The sequence below is a fragment of the Microtus oregoni genome, unplaced genomic scaffold, assembly GCF_018167655.1.
Source record: "Microtus oregoni isolate MIOR12 unplaced genomic scaffold, Mior012 000002F_ref0000024, whole genome shotgun sequence".
In the NCBI taxonomy this organism is placed as follows: Eukaryota; Metazoa; Chordata; class Mammalia; order Rodentia; family Cricetidae; genus Microtus; species Microtus oregoni.
Genome location: NW_024543061.1, coordinates 63,514,838 through 63,520,729, shown reverse-complemented (window position 1 = coordinate 63,520,729; position 5,892 = coordinate 63,514,838). Strand labels below are relative to the sequence as shown.

General features: G+C 48.7%; 1 long non-coding RNA gene across 1 annotated transcript; it reads left to right on the top strand.

Annotated features, from left to right (window-relative positions):
* The first annotated feature begins 69 nt into the window (after positions 1–69).
* On the top strand, positions 70–4,860 carry LOC121437411. Its single transcript, XR_005972965.1, has 3 exons — positions 70–198; positions 1,002–1,060; positions 4,217–4,860. It is a non-coding gene; the product is annotated as an uncharacterized LOC121437411 (long non-coding RNA).
* Positions 4,861–5,892: the final 1,032 nt, after the last annotated feature.

The window sequence follows — 5,892 nt, the reverse complement described above, 5'->3', positions numbered from 1 at the left end:
TCCCCCAAACTGGCTCTTTCAGGGGCTGAAGGCTCTTTCCGTCTGCTGGAGATCTGAGCGGAGGGGCTCTGCCCGGGTCCACTGTCTAGGTGCACAGAAGTTGAGGGGCGAGGTCCTCCACTCTCCAGCAAACTGGAACCGATTGCTGCCGGTTCCCCGGAGAGTCCTGGCTTGTGCGTGTCAGGACGCCTCTCGGCGGTGAGTACTGGGTGGGATGCGGGGTGCCTACTCCACAGGCATGGCTCCCTTTCCCTCTGCCTCCAAAGTCCCGAACTGTCTGGAGTGCGGTGAGGAGTGGAGACGGTCTCACTCCGGGTCCTTCAAGTCCCACTACCCTTCCCGACTTCTGGGGGTCTCCTCCAGAGCCAGCGTGGGAGGGACAGCGCGTGCCCTGCGGCGATCTCTTCTGGCGGTCCCGGCAGTGGGGAGGGTCTTCCCTCCCACGGGAGAGGGAGCAGGTCCGGGCGCCGGTTGTCTCGAGGGTGGGGTCCACGCACTCTCGCTCCCGCCCGGCCGGCCTGGGCAGCAGGGTCCCGGAGGCCGCGGTCCCGGCTCCCGTCACCAGCTCTAGGGCGGCAGCGCCTCCCAAGTCGCGTCCCCGGTCCGCCGCGCTTCCCCGCGCTTGGGGCTCCCCGCGCTGCCACCAATGAAGCTCCGGCCGGCGGGTCGGGGTTCCCGGGAGCCGGCAGGCGGACGGAGCGCGTCGGGGCTCGGCTCGGGCTCGGCTCGGCTCCGCTGCAGGCCCCGGCTCCTCCCCGGCCTCGGCGCCGCGCTTCGCGCCCCTCCCCCTCCCGCCGCCGCGGCCACCGCCTCCCGGCGCGGGTTAAGGAGGAGCGCGGATCCCCGCACTCCGCGGGTCGCTGACCCTAGGCTCCCGGGCACTGCCGGTGCCAGCGTCCACGCTAACGGCCACGCAGACCTCCCATTGTACTATGATCTCCTCCTAGATGAGCATTCCCGGTTTTCTCAAACGTCTTTGATGGCTTCTCTTTCTCTTCCAGACAGCTTATAAAGGGTTATGGAGACCAGCGTGAAGTTAAAGTTTACTCTTATCCTGGAGGTCAGTGGTTGTTTCTTGGGTCAGTGGATGTATAAAAGGATAGACGAGCTTGTAGAGAAATAAGCATCGGGAGATGGAGTCTTGTGTTAGTTCTGGCTCCGTTAACTCGTGCAAGGCCCTTGTTTCTGGAGTCAGAGTCACCCAGGAGGGGACTTGGATACTCTGACCTGCCTACTAATATGGATGTCGCAGTCACCGAGGGAAACGATTTATGTGGAGATGCTCTTTAAAACCGTACATATACAAAGGGTACAAAGTATGGTTGTTTTTTTCCTTGACATGCCTATAAATTATCATTTTTGACCTTTGTGCTAAAGTCAAGCCATATTTCTAGAAAACATTTTATCCTGATTGCCACAGGAGGGACGGAATGTTCTCTCAGCACATCCTTCTACTCCTTACAGAATAATCTCCATTCTGGGACAGGAAATACCACCAGGGTAGCCTATCTCTTCTACCCATCCAGTCACACGCTACATATTTCAGCCTCTGGCTTACTTTTCTCCAGTTGTGTTCTAATATAAAATGATAAGGCAAAAAAATTGCTTATTTAATAATTGAATTACTCAAAAAGATTGCAGTTTGATAACTACTTTTAGATAGTCATGCCATTTGTCTTCTGGCTAAATATATGCTGCTCCATTAAGTTCTGTGTACATACGGTTACATCACACGTGCAATGTGCAGGCACTAAACCTTCACACTTCTGCATGTCTTATCACCTTTGAGTCTTCTAGCAATTCCGCATAGCACTGTCATTGTGTCTTGTGGAGCGTAACTATGGCTGGAAGATACTGTCTGTGTCTGAGTTCACATAACTCAGACTAGAACTATTTTAAGTCAGGTGTTAAACGCAAATGGCTCCAGAACCCCTAGAACATCATTGGCTTGAATGGTGAAAACATAGCCGTTCTCAAATTGCCAGGAGTGAAGCCCGGTGAAGCCGTTTCCCTCCCCACACTCCAGTGTCCAGTTTTTAAGGATGCATTTCCTCCAGCGTGGGGGCACTCCTTGTGTTTACAGAGGAGGATCTGGAGTTCAAGGCCAACTAGACTACCTTCTGAGACCCTGTTTTTAAAAGGAAAGAGGAAGTGACAGCGATAGCTCAGTTGGTCCAAGGAAGCACAAGCCCTATATTGTGGCAAGTACAGTCCCAATACTGGGGAGAAGGAACCAGGAAGATCAGGAGTTCAAGGCCAGCCTATACTACTAGTCAGTTGGGGGAGGGGGAGGTTGTTATAAGACAGGTAGTCCAGGCTGGCCTCAAACTGACTATGTAGAGGCAAAGGCAGAGGAATCTCTTGAGTTTGAGGCCAGCCTGGTCTACAGAGTGGAGTTCCGGGACAGAGAAACATTGTCTCAAAAAAAAAGAAAAGAAAAAAACCTTTAAGCTTCTGATCCTGGCTGGTCTGTTGGTTCAGCAGTTAAAAGCACCTGCTCTTCCAGAGGACCCAGGTTCAATTCCTAGCTCCTGCATAAGGCACTCACAACCATCTATGATGCCGGTCCCAGGGGAACTAATGTCCTCTTCTGACCTCCATAGTTACAAGGCACACATACAATACATATACATGCAGACAAAAAAAAATGTTTAAGCTCTAATCCTGCCTCAACCTGCCCACGTGCTGGGATTACAGGCCTGTGGGCACAGTTGCTCTGGTGTTGGTGCTTTTGTTTCAAGATAACTTTTTATATTTTATTTTTTAAATTATGTATCTCTGTGTGGGGTGCAGGTGTTCTTGGAGGTCAGAGCTGGAGTGATGGTGATTGTGAGATGCCTGATTATGGTTGCTGGGATCCGAACTCGGCTCCTTGGCAAGAGCAGGACCGCTTGTAACTGCGGGGCATCTCTCCAGCCCCACTTGTCCACTGTTACCCGCACACAGTGTTACCCATCCATCCAGTGTTACTAAGCACTGAGGCAAACATTCCACCAACTGAGCTCCATGAGACAGACCAAAAGAGCTCCACATAGTGGCCCACATCTATAATCCCCAACACTTCTGAGGCTGAGACAGGAGGGTTGTCACAAGTTTGAGGCTAGCCTAAACTCCATTCCAGGCCCAGCCTGCATCTGCATATCTTCCTGGGTCTGTGTTGGATGGTTTCTCTAAAGTTTCAGCACTTCTGGTGTATCCCATTTGTAGGGCAGGGGTTCGAGGTAGAAGCAGTATACAATGGAAAGGCTAGGGTCTATAGACGTGATAAATACAAAGCGTAGGCTCTCATAGAGGCTCCCATGTCCAGTACTCACTGCCTGTAACTCCAGAAGAACCGAGCACCTCTAAGGACACAGGCACTCATGTGCAGGGCCCACACGTGTACAAACTGAACCCACCTTAGATCCTCCTGCCTCTACCTCCCAAGTGCTGGGATTAAAGTTGTGTACCACCACTGCCCAGCTGGTTGTAGCACCTTTATAGAAGCAAACTAAATAAAAAAGAATTTATAGTAACTCTACATAATAGAATATTGCTTGGCGTTTCAAAGAGTCATTTTACTTCATTCCGTGTGAGCCAAAATAAATCCTTTCAAAAAATAATTTTATTTTATTGGAACTAGCTTTGTAGACCAGCCTGGCCTTGAACTCACAGACGCCCAACTGCCACTGCCTCCCAAGTGCTGGGATTAAAGGCGTGCGCCACTACCGCCCAGCTCAGTTGCTTTTATACGTCTGTATTTGAATAAGAAAATTACATTTCAGGAGCTAGAGAGATGCAGTTAAGAACATTTCTCTGGCAGAGGATATGGATTCAGGTCCCAGCACACACGTGGCAGCTCACAACACTCTGTAACCCCAGATCTGGGGATCTGAGACCTCTTCTTTTCTCGGGCCCCTACATGCTCACAATGCACATAACATACACTCAGGCACACGCATATAGACATAAACTGTTTTTTAGTAAAATTACAATATAATAATTTGCCTAATATGATCAAATAGGCATTTTTAAAATATGTTTCTAGGAGTAGAGAGATTACTCAGTGATTAAGAACACTGGCTGCTCAAAAAACAAACAAACGTGTGATACTTATTTGTGTGTGTATATGCATGCATGGCTATAAATACGCTAAGTAGTTTTTATTTTAATTTTCTTCAGTTTTTACTGTGTATATTAGTGGTTATGTGGGTTTTGCTAATGTAATGATCTGTAGTTTTCAGGGGCCAGTGAGAAGCACCTGCCAAAAAGCATGTTGACCAGAGTTGATTCCCGGAACCCACACAGTAGAAGAACCAACTCCAACACGCTGTCCTCTGACCTCCACACGTGTAGGGAACCACGTGCGTTGACACACGTGCCCAATAAATACATGAAGAAAAAGAAGGGGAAAAGAACAGCAAGCCTGGCTTGGTTCTGTTAAGACCAAAAGCAGGAGGAGGCGCTTGCATTCCTTCCCCCTCTGCTTTCTGGTAAGGATGGTGTTGATTGGGGAGCGGGGGATCAAGAGCCTCTTTTTAGAAGGCTCAAACAGTTTAGGCGTTTGTCATGAAAGCCTGGTGACCTGAGTGTGATCCCTGGAAAGAGAACAAAGTTGTCCTCTGCCCACCACACGTGTGGCACCCAAGCCCCTGTCCACACTCTCATCAGTTTGGTTTTGCTTTTTTCAAAATTAAAATGTAAGGATCCATCCTTCCGTAATAAGACGCATGTGGTTGGTTTTTAAGATTTCCAGTTTTTGCTGGGCAGTGGTGACAACTAAGGAAACAGAGGCGGGTGGCTCTCTATGAGTTCAAGGCCAGCCTGGCCTACAGAGTGAGTTCCAGGACAGGCTCCAAAGCTACAGAGAAACCCTCTTGAAAAACCTAAAAAATAAATAAAAAATGAAGATTTTCAGTTTTTATTTTGTGTATGTGTTTTATTTTGTGTACCTGTGACGTCAGGTGTTCCAGAGTTCAGAAGAGAGCACCGGACCCCTGGAGATAGTGCAGGGGGTTATGAGCCTCCTTGGATGCTGTGAAGTAAGCCTAGGTCCTCTGGGAGAGAGGTACTTCCTCCTAAGCAGTCATCCCTCCAGGCCCTGCAGTTCTCCACGAGGAATTAATGTCGCTTTCCTTAGAAGCTTTTTCTTTGTCCTATTGAAAGGAGGTTTCATGTAGCCTACGCTAGTCCTGAGTCATTACATAGCAGAGGAGTTTTTTTTTGTTTTGTTTTGTTTTGTTTTTTGGTTTTCGGAGACAGGGTTTCTCTGTGGCTTTGGAGCCTGTCCTGGAACTAGCTCTGTAGACCAGGCTGGTCTCGAACTCACAGAGATCCACCTGCCTCTGCCTCCCAAGTGCTGGGATTAAAGGCGTGCGCCACCACCGCCCGGCTGCAGAGGATGTTTTTGAACTTCTGATCAAATAGTCTTTGTTTTTCAAAACAGGGTTTCTCTGTGTAGCAGTCATAGCTGTTCTGGACTCACTTTTAGACCAGGCTGACCTCGAATTCACAGAGAGCCGCCTGCCTCTGTCTCCCAAGTGCTGGGATTAAAGGCATGCACCACCAGCATCCGCCTCAAATAGACGTTTTTTAAAGACTAATATATTGTATGGAACGTGGTACATGAGGCTCATGTACTCATACATCAGCTTTGAAGCTTGCTAACTGAGAATTTAGGTAAATCACTACTTTTGTAACTGCTTTTTGACTCAGTTTCCTCATCAGAGAAAAAGATAATAGAATTTACTTCATAGTGTTCAGAAGCCTTACATGACTTCCTCTATGTGATAAGGTGTGAACCAGAGAGTAAAGGGCTTAAAAGACTGATCAGCCATCCACAGGGATATGAACCAAGACACACGCCCATTAATACAGGATGTGAACCTTTAGGGGGGAATTCTGATTGAAATA